This window comes from Arachis hypogaea, chromosome 2 (assembly GCF_003086295.3).
Source record: "Arachis hypogaea cultivar Tifrunner chromosome 2, arahy.Tifrunner.gnm2.J5K5, whole genome shotgun sequence".
In the NCBI taxonomy this organism is placed as follows: domain Eukaryota; kingdom Viridiplantae; phylum Streptophyta; class Magnoliopsida; order Fabales; family Fabaceae; genus Arachis; species Arachis hypogaea.
The window spans coordinates 83,657,195-83,674,186 of NC_092037.1; positions in this window are offsets into that span (position 1 = coordinate 83,657,195).

The window sequence follows — 16,992 nt, forward strand, 5'->3', positions numbered from 1 at the left end:
CACGCGTGGTGCGCCCGCGTCGATCGCTTATTTCGAGAGTTGCGCATACGCGGCAGGTGTGCGTACGCGTGAATTGGTTTGTGCCTCAGGCCCAATTTCCGCACAGTGTAGGCCTAACTCTCGGGTCAAGGTATGGAAGGTGAAACTTGTCAATCCACGCGTACGCACGCATGGCGCGCGTGCGTGGATGGTCCAATACGCTTGATGCACGCGTACGCGCACCGTACGCGTACGCGTGGATGGTGCTCTGTTTTTCAAAATTTTTTTCTCTATGTTTTTGCACCAATCCAAGCATTCTAAACCTCCAAACAGCTACCAAAACACCCTAAAACCTTATTTAACATACTAAAATATTAATTAAACTTAACAAACTCAACAAAACATGAATTTAAACTAATTACCAATATGTACAAAAAGGAAAAAATGGAAAGAAGTTACCATGGTGGGATGTCTCCCACCTAGCACTTTTATTTATTGTCCTTAAGTTGGAGTTATGGGGAGCTCCTCATCAAGGTGGCTTGTGCTTGTATTCATCTTGGAACTCCCACCAATGCTTGGTTCTCCATTGTGCCCCAAGATTTCCTATGGGTTGAGCCAAGTGTTGATGGAGTTCTTCACAAGCTTGGGGCTCCCAATGTCGATCCTCTTTTTCTAATCCGGGATCCCGCACTTTATTTTCACACCCATCTTGAAGTTGATCATCATTATTAGTCCATCCGGGTGGTAAGTAAGGTGAATTCTCTATATAGTGGCCAACAATCCTCCTAGACCCATCTATTTGAGCACTACTCCAACCTTTATATCTCATGTTTGATGCATCAACCATAATGAGCCTTGATTTGCAACGCCTACCACAAAACCTTTTCCGCTTACGCTTCATCCCACAAACTTCCCTAAGTTGGCCATCCATTTCAAGCAAACCATATTCAAGTGGGATAATAAAGCTAATAAAAATGAATTTCACCCACTCAAATGAAGGTGTAGATGGCAACCTAGGCAAAGATGCTTCCAAAGATCTTGACAAAGCATAACCAACCCTCGTTCTTCTATTTCTAGGGACTTCCACCTCTTCACAAGATCTCTTAATCTCAATCCTTTGTTCAAAAATTTTATCTAAACATTTTCCTTTACTCAAATCATAATAGGGAGGGTGAGAAAAATTTACCTCCTCAACGCTTTCAAATCCAACCGGAGAAGGTTCTTCATGCTCAAAGGATTCTTCACCACTAAGACTTGATGCTTGATCTTCATCACCAAGGGAACTCAATTCTTTCTCTATCCCATCCAAGTCTTCATATGGAATATGCCTTGGAAGGTGTGCACTTTCCTCCCTAGCATCAATTTCAATCATCTTGGAGGGGTTTTCTTCAACTCTATGTTCCCATGGAGGCTCCGCATCTCCTAAGTCTTCTACCACTTCTTCCTTGTCTTCAACAATTAAAGCTTCCTCCAATTGTTCCAATACAAAGCAACTTCCCTCATTTCCCACCGAAATTTCCAATCTCTCCTTCATGCTATGTTCTTCATTTGATTCTCCACATGTATCCATGGGAGTTCCTTGAGTGTTCAAGCATTGGGAGGCTAATTGATTTGTTACCGCATCCAAGGCGACCATGAAATTTTGCACATCCCTTTTCATCTCTTCTTGCCCTTGAACAAGAACACCAAGGGTTTCATCCATTAGAGATTGGGGTGGGTGGAAGGGTTCAACATTTTGGGAAAAGGGTTCATAATAAGAAGGTGGTTCTTCTTTGTAGAGTTGTGGTGGTTCAATGTTTTCCATTCTTTCCACTTGTTGCACTATACACTCTATGGTTGCTTGAAATTGATCCAATGCTTCCTTGAGATGATCCCTTGACTCTTGTTCCTCTTGGATAATATGATCAGGATCATGTGGCTCTTGGATCAATGGATATGAGTATTCTTCCATGGGAGGTTGTGGTGGAAAGTAGTATTCATCTTGTGGTTGAAAATTTTCATATACTGGAGGTGGTTCATCTTGGTAATAATGTGGAGGAGGTGGCTCTATTGATGTTGGAATGGTGGTGGCTCTATATGTGGTTCATATGGCTCATATGGTTGTTGGTAAGATAGATATGGATTAGGGTCACATGAAGGTTGTTGGTAAGAAGGGGTTTATGAGTATGGTTGAGAGTTATGTTGAGGATATGGTTCATAGGCATATAGTGGTGGTTCTTGAAAGTCATAAGGTGATTCACCATAGCCATTGGATTGATATGCATCATAGAATGGCTCTTCTTCATAGTGCATTGGTGGAGGTTGTTGCCAAGAGGATTGATCATATGCATATGGCTCCTCCCACCTTTGGTTATCCCATCCTTGATACACATTCTCATTGAAGCTCTCATTACCTACAACATAGTTGTAACTACACTCATAGCCAAAGTGAGAATTCATAATGAAAAGAGAAAAGGAAAATAAAATGGAATGAGAAACAAGGAAAACCAAATCCAAAGACTAGAAAATACTACCAAAAGGCAAAAATCAAGCTATTCACAATATTCACATATATACAATAACCAAAACATAACACCATTGCAACTCCCCGGCAACGGCGCCATTTTGATGATTAGATTTTTGATGGTTTAGAATTTCACAAATGAATTCTCGTTGCAAGTATAGTTCCTAAACCAAACAATAATCTTTTCATACAAAAAGTTGTTTATCACTAGTAACAAACCCCTAAATTTATAAACCGAAGTATTGGAACCTCGGGTCGTTCTCCCTAGGAATTACAATAAAGTGTCTTGTTATTGGTTGTGAGTTATTTTGGGGTTTTTGGGATTTTAGACAAGAATTATAAATGGCAAAGGAAATAAACTAACAACTAACAAAGCTATTGGCAAGATATGAGTACTAGAAGTCCTATCCTAGTTATCCTCCTCAATTGTGATAACAAACTGTCCATTACTCCCACTTAGTTAACCTTTAACCATGGAGAAAAGTCAAGTGGATGAATCAATTTGATTCCTCAAGTCCTAATCAACTCCTAAAGGAAAGACTAGCTTTAGAGGCATTCAAATCAATTAGCAACTTCTAATTATCAATCAACAAAGGAATTAGATAACTCAAGAGTCACTAATTACTCTACCTAGGCCAAGAGGAACAAAACCTACACTAAAATCCAACCAAGCATTTCATCAAACACTTGGAAGGCACAAAAGAAAAGCATAGTAAATTGACAACAAGAATGAAATCTAACAACAATTATTGAAAGAAATTAATAACAACAATCAAAAGAAACACAATTATTATGAATTACCTTGAATAGAATGTAAAGAAGAGAGAAGAAACAAAAGTAGATCTACAACAAAATACAAGAACAACATAAAAGAGATTACAACAAAGGAATGGAAGAAGAATGAATGTAACTACAAGGAATTGAGAAGATAGAAGTAGAAAAAGATGAATTAAAATCTAGATCTAAGAACTAAACCTAATCCTAATCCTAGAGAGAAGTGAGAGCTTCTCTCTCTAGAAACTAACTCTAACTACTAAACTAAGCTAAACTAAACTAATGGTAACTAACTTCTTCATCCCTCTTCAATCTTTGGCTTAAATAGCATCAGAAATGAGTTGGATTGGGCCCACAAGGCTTCTAAAATCGCTGGCCACGAGTTGCATTAAGTGGATCATGTGCCACTATCGGTGCGTCCGTGTACCGTGCACGTGCGCGCCCCTATGTGCGATACAACTATGGCAAATCTTATATCGTTTCGAAGCCCCGGTTGTTAGCTTTCCAACCCAAGTGGAACCGCATCATTTGGATTTTTGTAGCTGACGTTATGATCGATTAAGTGTGAAGAGGTCAGCTTGACAGCTTTTGCGATTCCTACATTTCTTCATGAGTTCTCCATCTTTACATGCTTTTCCTTCATTCCCTTGATCCAATCTTTGCCTCCTAAATCTGAAATCACTTAAAAAACATATCAAGGAATCTAATAGAATCAAGGTGAATTAAATTTAGCTATTTTAAGACCTAAAAAGCATGCTTTCACTCTTAAGCACAATTAAGGGAGAAGTTATAAAACTATGCTATTTCAATGGATAAATGTAGGTAAAAGGTTATAAAATCCCCTAAATCAAGCACAAGATAATCCCTACAAATAATGTTTATCAAGGTCCTATTCCGACACAAGTGAGAACCGACAGATGATTAGCCGTGCGGAAGTTGTGCCTGGTATTTTTCATCCGAGACAAGAGATCCGTCAGATGATTAGCCGCACAGAAGTCGTATCTGGACCATTTTCATTGAGAGGAAGGATGGTAGCCATTGACAATGGTGATCCACCAACATACGGCCTGCGATAGAAAGAGCCATGCGTGCTTGGAGAAGAAGATAGTAGGAAAGCAAAGATTCAGGAGACAGAGCATCTCTGAAACCTCAACATGTTCTCCATTACTGAATAACAAGTATCATTCATTTCATGCTCTTTTATTTTTTACTAACAAAATTATTTTTATCACTAAACTCCTGACTAAGAGTTACAGGATAACCATAGCTTGCTTCAAGCCGGCAATCTCCGTGGGATCAACCCTTACTCACGTAAGGAATTATTAGTTGGACGACCCAGTGCACTTGCTGGCTAGTTGTGCGGAGTTGTAAAGGTGTGATTGCAATTCCATGCACCATTCATACATAAGTCCTTAAGAAACTTTACATATTTAGGTACTTGATGGATAGCATCAAAGAGAGGGATAGTTACCTCAACTTTCTTGAACATCTTCGCCATTTTGGAGTCAAGTTCTACATGCTTCTTAGCCTTCCTTGCTATTGTAGGAAATGGGATTGGTTGAGCAACTTCTTCTAAAACCTTCTCATCTTGAGAAACTTCACTTCTTGGTTGAGAGACTTTATCTTCAACTACCTCTTATGCCTCATCTTCGTCTATAATCTCTTCTATCTCAACCTCGTTCTCATCTTGAGTGACTATTATTGGGCTTGGTTCCTTTGGTCTCCTCTCTTACAATTTGGTTCCAGACCTCAAGGTAATGGCATTGATGCCACCATTGGGGTTGGGTCGAGGTTGAGAGGGTATGTCACTAGAACTTAAGGCTTGAGGAGTGGAAGATGGTTCCATGCGGGCTAAAAGAGCTTGAAGAGTAGATGTAAGACCGGTGAGACTTGAGGCAAGTATAGTTTGAAGTTTTTTTGCCCTTGGAGAATGGATCAGAGTGTATCATCTTGATTGGAAGAAGTGGAAGGATATGTGATTTGAGGGGCTTGTGATTGATTGGGTTGAGGTGGTTGTCTTTAATGTGGTGGTTGGTAGGTTTGGTAGTTTCTTCCTTGGTTTTGTTGAGGGTATGGTTGGCTTTGTTGGTATGGTTGGTTTTGTTGGTATCGTTGTTGTTGATGGTTGGTGTTCCACCTTTGATTCCCTCTATTATCCCTTCCGCCTTGATTATAGCTATCTCTCCAACCTTGGTTTGAATTCTCTTGCCAACCTTGGGTGTAATAACCCCTTTGGTTATAGTTGCTTCCTTGTTGGCGATAACCTTGGTTTGGCCGGTCGTAAAAATTGTGGGTAGCCACTAGAGTATTGTCTTCTTGGAGGTTTGGACACTCATCCGTGTAATGAGAGTAACAAGAGCAAATCCCACACACACGTTGGGGAACCAATTGTTGGCTTGGTTGTTGTTGAGGAGACAGAAGTTGTTGTTGGGGTTGTTGTAAAACCCGGTTAATTAATGGCTAATTAGACTATAAATGAGAATTTATTCTAGAAAGCTCAAAATGTGATTTTTGTGGCTAAATATGATAGAGGAGATTGAGACGAGAATTTCGGTACCAATTTTATAGAATTCGGGCCAAGATTGGACCGAACGGGGCAAACCGGGCCAACCGGACCCAAAGTGGGCCCTTTGCCCAACATAACTAAACCAAAACCCTAGTTTTCAGTATTCTCTCTCCTCACTAAACACACTCACATGCTGAAAATGGAGGCCATGGAGGGAAGAACACTCTCTCAAGTTCTTTCTCTCACTTGATTTTCAAACCACCATAACTTTTGATCTAGAGCTCCGATTGCCGCTCCGTTTACGGCCACGCGTTCACCGCGGAGAGCTCTACAAAACCCATACAATTAATCTTGAGGTAAGCCACGTTTTTCTCTTCGAAATTCCAGCCTTGTTTTCGAGTTTTATGAGCAAAAATGTTGAGATTTTGGGGTCTTTGATGTTATAGGACCCAACTCTCTTGAAGGAGAAGGTTAATCTTGTCTCCTTGGACCTTGGGTGTGGTAAGATTCTCAACCCTAGTGTAATTTTGTTGTGCTATGATGTTTGGGTATTGAGATGTTGTGTATGGGTATGATGATTGTGGCTTAGGTTGTGTATATGTGAATATTGGAGCTTGATTGGTGATTTTGAAAAGCTTGAAAAAGGGATTTGGTGGTGAAAAATCTGTTCTTGGAGGTGTTGAGGCCTTGAGAGCTTGTGGATAAGTGATTTGGAAGTGCTCCGGTTGAGCTTGGGAAATCGGCTAAGGTATGGTTTCGGTTTCCCGTATCTAATATGTAATGTGGTAGGAAATACTTAGGCTAGAGGCTCTAAGATAGGCATTGAATTGTTGATGTTGTTGAATTGTTGATATATATGATGTGGTCATATATGTGATGATGATTAATGATGCCTTGATGGTATGATGTATGAGAAATATGCATGTTGTGATATATGCTTGATGATTGGTTATGGTTGAATTGTGGGTTGAACCATGTTGATGGTGAGTATGATATTGATTGTGTACAATGATGATTTAGTGGAATTGATGTTGTTGAGAATTGGCATGAGGAAGAGTATATGATATGTCAATATATTTGAGTTTGAGCCACTTGGGTAAAGTGGGTTAAAATGATGAGATAGTGATTTTGATAATTGTGGTAAAGTGTCAATGTGTGAGTTGAGGAGGCTTGATGTTGAAATTGATATATTTTGATTGATTTCAAAGAAAAGGGATGAAAATGGCATGTTTTGATTGATTTTGAAAAGAGTTGAATATGGCTTGTTTTGAAAATGGCATGTTGTGGTTTTGTATGAAAAACATGGTTTTTGGACATATTTTGACGGGACATAACTTGGATTACGGATGTCTATTTTGTACCAAATCTGTTTAGAAATGAAATTGGATCCGATATGTCCCTGCCGTTCGAAGAATGGGTGAAAAACGATTTAAAATGAGGAAGTTATGTCTGTCGAAAGATTGGGGGTTGAAATTGTGAATTTTGCATCTTTTAACTTAGAAAAATTTTTAGCAGAATGACCCCCCGCGCGTAGGCGCACTTGGCGCGTACGCGCCGTTCTTCTCAAAAGAGCCATCCACGCGTGTGCGTGATGTGCGCGGGCGCGCCGATGTGCTGCACCCAATGCCCAGCCATTTTCCAGAAAGTTATGCCAGAACTGTGCCAGTTTTGTGCCTGGGGCACGAGAGTACCCACGCGTACGTGTGGTTGACGCGTGCGCGTCGTTTGGCTAGTTTTCAATCCACGCGTTAGCGTGCATGACGCTTACGCGTCGATGAGTTTTTGAGGCCATCCACGCGTGCGCGTGGAGTGCGCGTACGCGTGGACCTGTTTTCATCCCAAAGTTGATTTGAGTTTTAAAAGCCAAATTTCATACTTCTAAGCCTCCGATCTCACCACTTATGTCTTAAATCATTATGATATGTCTAGCTATGAGAAGAGGGCTAGTGAATGTGGCAACTTGCGAGTGAAGCAAGGGAAAATGGATGATCAATGAGGATCAAGCATGAATATGTGAGATGTGGAGGATGGTGGTGGAAGTGCTTGTTATGCCATGGGCCGAAAGGCTGTAATTGTTGTTGAAACGGCTGGTTATGGATTTAACCGTGAGCCGGATGGCTGAATTATTGCCGTGTTACGGCGGGGCCATGATTATGGCTATGTATAAACGCATATATATGCTGTTGAATGAATTGTGAAAGTTGCACTTCCATTATCGGAGATGAGAGTTTCCCTGGGAGAAAGCAGTGGCTAGCCACCATGTGCTCCAGGTCGAGACTTGAAGCTCTTTTGACCTTATGTCGTCAGGGTGGCCGGGCACTGTGAAATTCCCGGACGAGCTCACCCCCAAAAATATTCACCAGTGATGGTGATGGATAAATATTCACCAGTGATGGTGATGGAAAAATATTCACCAGTGATGGTGATGGATAACCATAGCTTGCTTCAAGCCGACAATCTCCGTGGGATCAACCCTTACTCGCGTAAGGAATTATTAGTTGGACGACCCAGTGCACTTGCTGGGTAGTTGTGCGGCGTTGCAAAGGTGTGATTGCAATTCCGTGCACCATTCATACATAAGTCCTTAAGAAACTTTACATATTTAGGTACTTGATGGATAGCATCAAAGAGAGGGATAGTTACCTCAACTTTCTTGAACACCTTCGCCATTTTGGAGTTAAGTTCTACACGCTTCTAAGCCTTCCTTGCTATTGTAGGAAATGAGATTGGTTGAGCAACTTCTTCTAAAACCTTCTCATCTTGAGAAACTTCACTTCTTGGTTGAGAGACTTTATCTTCAACTACCTCTTGTGCCTCATCTTTGTCTATAATCTCTTCTATCTCAACCTCGTTATCATCTTGAGTGACTATTATTGGGCTTGGTTCCTTTGGTCTCCTCTCTTGCAATTTGGTTCCAGACCTCAAGGTAATGGCATTGATGCCACCATTGGGGTTGGGTCGAGGTTGAGAGGGTATGGCACTAGAACTTGAGGCTTGAGGAGTGGAAGATGGTTCCATGCGGGCTAAAAGAACTTGAAGAGTAGATGTAAGACCGGTGAGACCTGAGGCAAGTATAGTTTGAAGTTTTTTTTGCCCTTGGAGAATGGATCAGAGTGTATCATCTTGATTGGAAGAAATGGAAGGATATGTGATTTGAGGGGCTTGTGATTGATTGGGTTGAGGTGGTTGTCTTTGATGTGGTGGTTGGTAGGTTTGGTAGTTTCTTCCTTGGTTTTGTTGAGGGTATGGTTGGCTTTGTTGGTATGGTTGGTTTTGTTGGTATCGTTGTTGTTGATGGTTGGTGTTCCACCTTTGATTCCCTCGATTATCCCTTCCGCCTTGATTATAGCTATCTCTCCAACCTTGGTTTGAATTCTCTTGCCAACCTTGGGTGTAATTACCCCCTTGGTTATAGTTGCTTCCTTGTTGGCGATAACCTTGGTTCGGCCGGTCGTAAAAATTGTGGGTAGCCACTAGAGTATTGTCTTCTTGGAGGTTTGGACACTCATCCGTGTAATGAGAGTAACAAGAGCAAATCCCACACACACGTTGGGGAACCAATTGTTGGCTTGGTTGTTGTTGAGGAGACAGAAGTTGTTGTTGGGGTTGTTGTAAAACCCGGTTAATTAACGGCTAATTAGACTATAAATGAGAATTTATTCTAGAAAGCCCAAAATGTGATTTTTGTGGCTAAATATGATAGAGGAGATTGAGACGAGAATTTCGGTACCAATTTTATAGAATTCGGGCCAAGATTGGACCGAACGGGGCAAACCGGGCCAACCGGACCCAAAGTGGGCCCTTTGCCCAACATAACTAAACCAAAACCCTAGTTTTCAGCATTCTCTCTCCTCACTAAACACACTCACATGCTGAAAATGGAGGCCATGGAGGGAAGAACACTCTCTCAAGTTCTTTCTCTTACTTGATCTTCAAACCACCATAACTTTTGATCTAGAGCTCCGATTGCCGCTCCGTTTGCGGCCACGTGTTCACCGCGGAGAGCTCTACAAAACCCATACAATTAATCTTGAGGTAAGCCACGGTTTTTTCTTCGAAATTCCAGCCTTGTTTTCGAGTTTTATGAGCAAAAATGTTGAGATTTTGGGGTCTTTGATGTTATAGGACCCAACTCTCTTGAAGGAGAAGGTTAATCTTGTCTCCTTGGACCTTGGGTGTGGTAAGATTCTCAACCCTAGTGTAATTTTGTTGTGCTATGATGTTTGGGTATTGAGATGTTGTGTATGGGTATGATGATTGTGGCTTAGGTTGTGTATATGTGAATATTGGAGCTTGATTGGTGATTTTGAAAAGCTTGAAAAAGGAATTTGGTGGTGAAAAATCTATTCTTGGAGGTGTTGAGGCCTTGAGAGCTTGTGGATAAGTGATTTGGAAGTGCTCCGGTTGAGCTTGGGAAATCGGCTAAGGTATGGTTTCGGTTTCTGGTATCTAATATGTAATGTGGTAGGAAATACTTAGGCTAGAGGCCCTAAGATAGGCATTGAATTGTTGATGTTGTTGAATTGTTGATATATATGATGTGGTCATATATGTGATGATGATTAATGATGCCTTGATGGTATGATGTATGAGAAATATGCATGTTGTGATATATGCTTGATGATTGGTTATGGTTGAATTGTGGGTTGAACCATGTTGCTGGTGAGTATGATATTGATTGTGTACAATGATGATTTAGTGGAATTGATGTTGTTGAGAATTGGCATGAGGAAGAGTATATGATATGTCAATATGTTTGAGTTTGAGCCACTTGGGTAAAGTGGGTTAAAATGATGAGATAGTGATTTTGATAAATTGTGGTAAAGTGTCAATGTGTGAGTTGAGGAGGCTTGATCTTGAAATTGATATATTTTGATTGATTTCAAAGAAAAGGGATGAAAATGGCATGTTTTGATTGATTTTGAAAAGAGTTGAATATGGCTTGTTTTGAAAATGGCATGTTGTGGTTTTGTATGAAAAACATGGTTTTTGGACATACTTTGACGGGACATAACTTGGACTACGGATCTCTATTTTGTACCAAATCTGTTTAGAAATGAAATTGGATCCGAGATGTCCCTGCCGTTCGAAGAATGGGTGAAAAACGATTTAAAATGAGGAAGTTATGTCCGTCGAAAGATTGGGGGTTGAAACTATGAATTTTGCATCTTTTAACTTAGAAAAATTTATAGCAGAATGACCCCCCGCGCGTAGGCGCACTTGGCGCGTACGCGCCGTTCTTCTCAAAAGCACCATCCACGCGTGTGCGTGATGTGCGCGGGCGGGCCGATGTGCTGCACCCAATGCCGAGCCATTTTCCAGAGAGTTATGCCAGAACTGTGCCAGTTTTGTGCCTGGGACACGAGAGTACCCACGCGTACGCGTGGTTGACGCGTGTGCGTCGTTTGGCTAGTTTTCAATCCACGCGTTAGCGTGCATGACGCTTACGCGTCGATGAGTTTTTGAGGCCATCCACGCGTGCGCGTGGAGTGCGCGTACGCGTGGACCTGTTTTCATCCCAAAGTTGATTTTTGAGTTTTAAAAGCCAAATTTCATACTTCTAAGCCTCCGATCTCACCACTTATGTCTTAAATCATTATGATATGTCTAGCTATGAGAAGAGGGCTAGTGAATGTGGCAACTTGCGAGTGAAGCAAGGGAAAAATGGATGATCAATGAGGATCAAGCATGAATATGTGAGATGCGGAGGATGGTGGTGGAAGTGCTTGTTATGCCATGGGCCGAAAGGCTATAATTGTTGATGAAACGGCTGGTTATGGATTTAACCGTGACCCGGATGGCTGAATTATTGCCGTGTTACAGCGGGGCCATGATTATGGCTATGTATAAACGCATATATATGCTGTTGAATGAATTGTGAAAGTTGCACTTCCATTATCGGAGATGAGAGTTTCCCTGGGAGAAAGCAGTGGCTAGCCACCATGTGCTCCAGGTCGAGACTTGAAGCTCTTTTGACCTTATGTCGTCAGGGTGGCCGGGCACTGTGAAATTCCCGGACGAGCTCACCCCCAAAAATATTCACCAGTGATGGTGATGGAAAAATATTCACCAGTGATGGTGATGGATAACCATAGCTTGCTTCAAGCCGACAATCTCCGTGGCATCAACCCTTACTCGCGTAAGGAATTATTAGTTGGACGACCCAGTGCACTTGCTGGTTAGTTGTGCGGAGTTGCAAAGGTGTCATTGCAATTCCGTGCACCATTCATACATAAGTCCTTAAGAAACTTTACATATTTAGGTACTTGATGGATAGCATCAAAGAAAGGGATAGTTACCTCAACTTTCTTGAACACCTTCGCCATTTTGGAGTCAAGTTCTACACGCTTCTTACCCTTCCTTGCTATTGTAGGAAATGAGATTGGTTGAGAAACTTCTTCTAAAACCTTCTCATCTTGAGAAACTTCACTTCTTGGTTGAGAGACTTTATCTTCAACTACCTCTTGTGCCTCATCTTCGTCTATAATCTCTTCTATCTCAACCTCGTTCTCATCTTGAGTGACTATTATTGGTCTTGGTTCCTTTGGTCTCCTCTCTTGCAATTTGGTTCCAGACCTCAAGGTAATGGCATTGATGCCACCATTGGGGTTGGGTCGAGGTTGAGAGGGTATGGCACTAGAACTTGAGGCTTGAGGAGTGGAAGATGGTTCCATGCGGGCTAAAAGAGCTTGAAGAGTAGATGTAAGACCGGTGAGACCTGAGGCAAGTATAGTTTGAAGTTTTTTTTGCCCTTGGAGAATGGATCAGAGTGTATCATCTTGATTGGAAGAAATGGAAGGATATGTGATTTGAGGGGCTTGTGATTGATTGGGTTGAGGTGGTTGTCTTTGATGTGGTGGTTGGTAGGTTTGGTAGTTTCTTCCTTGGTTTTGTTGAGGGTATGGTTGGCTTTGTTGGTATGGTTGGTTTTGTTGGTATCGTTGTTGTTGATGGTTGGTGTTCCACCTTTGATTCCCTCCATTATCCCTTCCGCCTTGATTATAGCTATCTCTCCAACCTTGGTTTGAATTCTCTTGCCAACCATGGGTGTAATTACCCCCTTGGTTATAGTTGCTTCCTTGTTGGCGATAGCCTTGGTTCGGCCGGTCGTAAAAATTGTGGGTAGCCACTAGAGTATTGTCTTCTTGGAGGTTTGGACACTCATCCGTGTAATGAGAGTAACAAGAGCAAATCCCACACACACGTTGGGGAACCAATTGTTGGCTTGGTTGTTGTTGAGGAGACAGAAGTTGTTGTTGGGGTTGTTGTAAAACCCGGTTAATTAACGGCTAATTAGACTATAAATGAGAATTTATTCTAGAAAGCCCAAAATGTGATTTTTGTGGCTAAATATGATAGAGGAGATTGAGACGAGAATTTCGGTACCAATTTTATAGAATTCGGGCCAAGATTGGACCGAACGGGGCAAACCGGGCCAACCGGACCCAAAGTGGGCCCTTGGCCCAATATAACTAAACCAAAACCCTAGTTTTCAGCATTCTCTCTCCTCACTAAACACACTCACATGCTGAAAATGGAGGCCATGGAGGGAAGAACACTCTCTCAAGTTCTTTCTCTCACTTGATCTTCAAACCACCATAACTTTTGATCTAGAGCTCCGATTGCCGCTCTGTTTGTGGCCATGCGTTCACCGCGGAGAGCTCTACAAAACCCATACAATTAATCTTGAGGTAAGCCACGTTTTTCTCTTCGAAATTCCAGCCTTGTTTTCGAGTTTTATGAGCAAAAATGTTGAGATTTTGGGGTCTTTGATGTTATAGGACCCAACTCTCTTTTATGGCTGGATTATTGCCGTGTTACGGCGGGGCCATGATTATGGCTATGTTTAAACGCATATATATGCTGTTGAATGAATTATGAAAGTTGCACTTCCATTATCGGAGATGAGTTTCCCTGGGAGAAAGCAGTGGCTAGCCACGATGTGCTTCAGGTCGAGACTTGAAGCTCTTTTGACCCTATGTCGTCAGGGTGGCCGGGCACTGTGAAATTCCCGGACGAGCTCACCCCCAAAAATATTCACCAGTGATGGTGATGGATAAATATTCACCAGTGATGGTGATGGAAAAATATTCACCAGTGATGGTGATGGATAAATATTCACCAGTGATGGTGATGGATAAATATTCACCAGTGAGGGTGATGGATATGGATCATGATTATGATCAAGTTATAATGAGCATGACTCAAGTTGGGGAGACAAGACAGAGGGACAGTCCAATGGTTAACTGCCAAGACTTGTCGGGTTGGCTCTATAACCGACAGATGATATCATCAACCACTAGGGACAGGCATTCATCATATGCATACTATATGAATTGTTTGAGATTGCCTATTTGACTGCATATTACTTGCTAATTGTCTAACTGCCTTATTTGTCCCTATTTGTATATTTCTTGTCTGATATAACTGTGTTTGCTACATTATACTCTTGCTGGTGGTTGGGAGGTGAGAAGGAATTGGAAAGGGAAGTATTAGTTAGAGTGAAGTATCTTTAGTCAGATGCCCTTTATGGTTTAGCTTGTTTATAAGCTTTAATATTATCTGGAGGAAGTTCTAGGATTGCCTTCGGCTTTCCTCTATTATTATGTATTATATATGTGGAAGCTGTTACCATGCTGGGGACCTCTGGTTCTCACCCATGCGGATTTTGTGGTTTTCAGATGCAGGACGTGAGGTTTCCCGCTGAGGCATGCTGGAGACTTCTATAATTGCGAAGATCCTTTGTTCTCGGGGCTATGTTTTGGTTTATATGTTTTGTTTAGATACTTTTATCTCCATTAAATAATACAAACTGTGATGACTCCTCTTATGGGAGATTTTGGAGAATAGGTTTTATGTATTTGTGTCCCTTTGGGTTTCCTTTGGGGTTTTCCTTATTTTTATCATATGTATATATTGTTATGCTCGGACCGGTTATCTTCGCAGCCGGATTTTGAGTCTTGATATTCCTGTTTTTGACACTCCTTTGTATATATATAATCTCGCGTTGGCTTATCCTTGCTCGTTACGTTATCGATCGGAGTGTTGCGCTTTAGAGTTACGATTTTTGTTTACCCCTTTTTCTACAAAGGCTCCTAGTTATAATCAGTCATTCATACTACTATACGTACTAATTTTTATTTTAGAGGTCGTAATACCTTGCCATCTCTGAATTATGACTTAAGCATAAGACTCTGTATGGTAGGGTGTTACAGTTGTTGTTTACCAAGTTGGAGTTGCCTAAGAATGCTTGTCATTTCACCCAAGGATTTGGCAAGGACGGCGGTCTCACTACTAGAAGAAACTTCATTTACGATTCTTAGAGGACTGGTTCTTCGTCTACCATGTTGAGTTGAATCGGCCAAGTCGGTTATGAGTTGCTATGCTTCCTCCGCCGTCCTATACTTTGACAAGGAACCATTGCTTGAAGCATCTAAGAGAGTTTTTTCTTGTGGTCTCATTCCTTGACACACATATCTAAGTAATACTTGAGTGTCAATCATGTGATTGGGACATGAGTCTAGGAGCTTTCGAAACCGTTCCCAATACTTGTATAGAGTCTCCATTTCACCTTGGACAATGTATGAGATCTCTTTCCTTAGCTTGTCCGTCACTTCCACGGGAAAGAATTTATCTAAGAACTCCCTTCTAAGCAAGTCCCAATCGGAGACAACCTCACTAGGTAAAGTGTAGAACCACTCTTTGGCTCTTCCCTCAAGAGAGAATGGGAAGGAAAACAACCATATAGCAACTTTATCGGATCCTTCCAACTAGTTGTTGAGCACACACCTTGAAAGTCCTTAAGGTGTCTAATAGGATCTTGTGCGGGAAGTCCGTGAAACTTTGGTAGAAGATTGATCAAAGCAGTCTTAAGCTCAAAGTTTGCATTCCAGTTTGGGTGAAGCACATGAAGAGGTTGAAGAACAAAGTTCGTTGCACCCACTTCCTTGAGAGTAACTCTCCTTGGAGCGGCCATTGTGTCAGTACCTAGATCAAGAGAAGAACTATTAGTAGTATCAACGGAAGAGTAGATAGTGCCTTCTTCGAATGACGATTCGGAATTAACCTCGGATATGGTTGGTGAATTGGTAAAAACCTTTTCACCACCCTCAAAGGATAACTGGCTCCGAGCTTGCCTAATGTGAAGCAAAGTTCTTTCGATTTCCGGATCAAATGGGGCTAAGCTCGGGTCCGGTAGTGAATGCATCATACGATGAAGGAAGTATTGAGTTCATGACAACAAATTGAACTAAACAAAGACTAATCCTAACTAGTAATCAAACAAACAAACAATCAAAAGAAAATGCAAGTATTCACATATCAACATATTCACACTAACCAATAACATGGCACATATATGCAAATCCCTGGTAACGGCACCATTTTGATGAGAGAATTTTATGCCGGTATAGAAATTAGCAATAAATCCAATTGTGAGTATAGTCTAGACCGACACACAATTTCTCATCAAACAAATCGAAAATCAATAACCGAGAGTATTAGTCTCGAGTCATTTTCTCTAGGAATTGCCTTAGAATGCACATCATTGATTAGGAAGTCTTTTATGGTTTGGAGTTTAGTGTGAGAATTCAAGCTAACAAAAGTGAACAACAATCAATCTAGATAAAAGCCTTGGCTAAGGGTGAGCATTGGAAGTTCCATCATTATAGTTTCCATCAATTATGACGACACTTGATCATGGCTTCACTTAGTTAACCCCTAACTATGGAGAAAAGTCAAGTGAAAAGAATCAACTTGAATCATAAGTCATAGTCTAACCCTAAGGAAGTCTAGCTTTAGTGACATACAAGTCAATTAGCAATTCTCAATTGATGATCAACAAAGGATATTAACTATTCAAGTGTCTCCAGTAACTCAACCCCTAAGCCAAGAAAGAGGAATCTACTCCATAGCTAGGGTTGTCATTTCTTCAAACAATTGGTGAGCAATAGTGAGAGACATTATGAAATTAAGAAAAGAAATTGAATTCAAGCTATCTAACTCAAGAAAGCATCAACAATCAAACAATTGAAAGAAATTCCTCAATTCATTAATCAAAATTAAAGTAACAAAGTCCAAATCTAAGATCCAAAGTGAATGAATAAAAAAGAGAACTAATTGAAAGTAGGAGAATTAGATCAACAACTTAAATTAACGGAAAAGTGAATTGGCAATGGATCTCACCAAAGGAATCCAAGAGAAATTGAGATAGAGAGAGCAAAATCCTAGA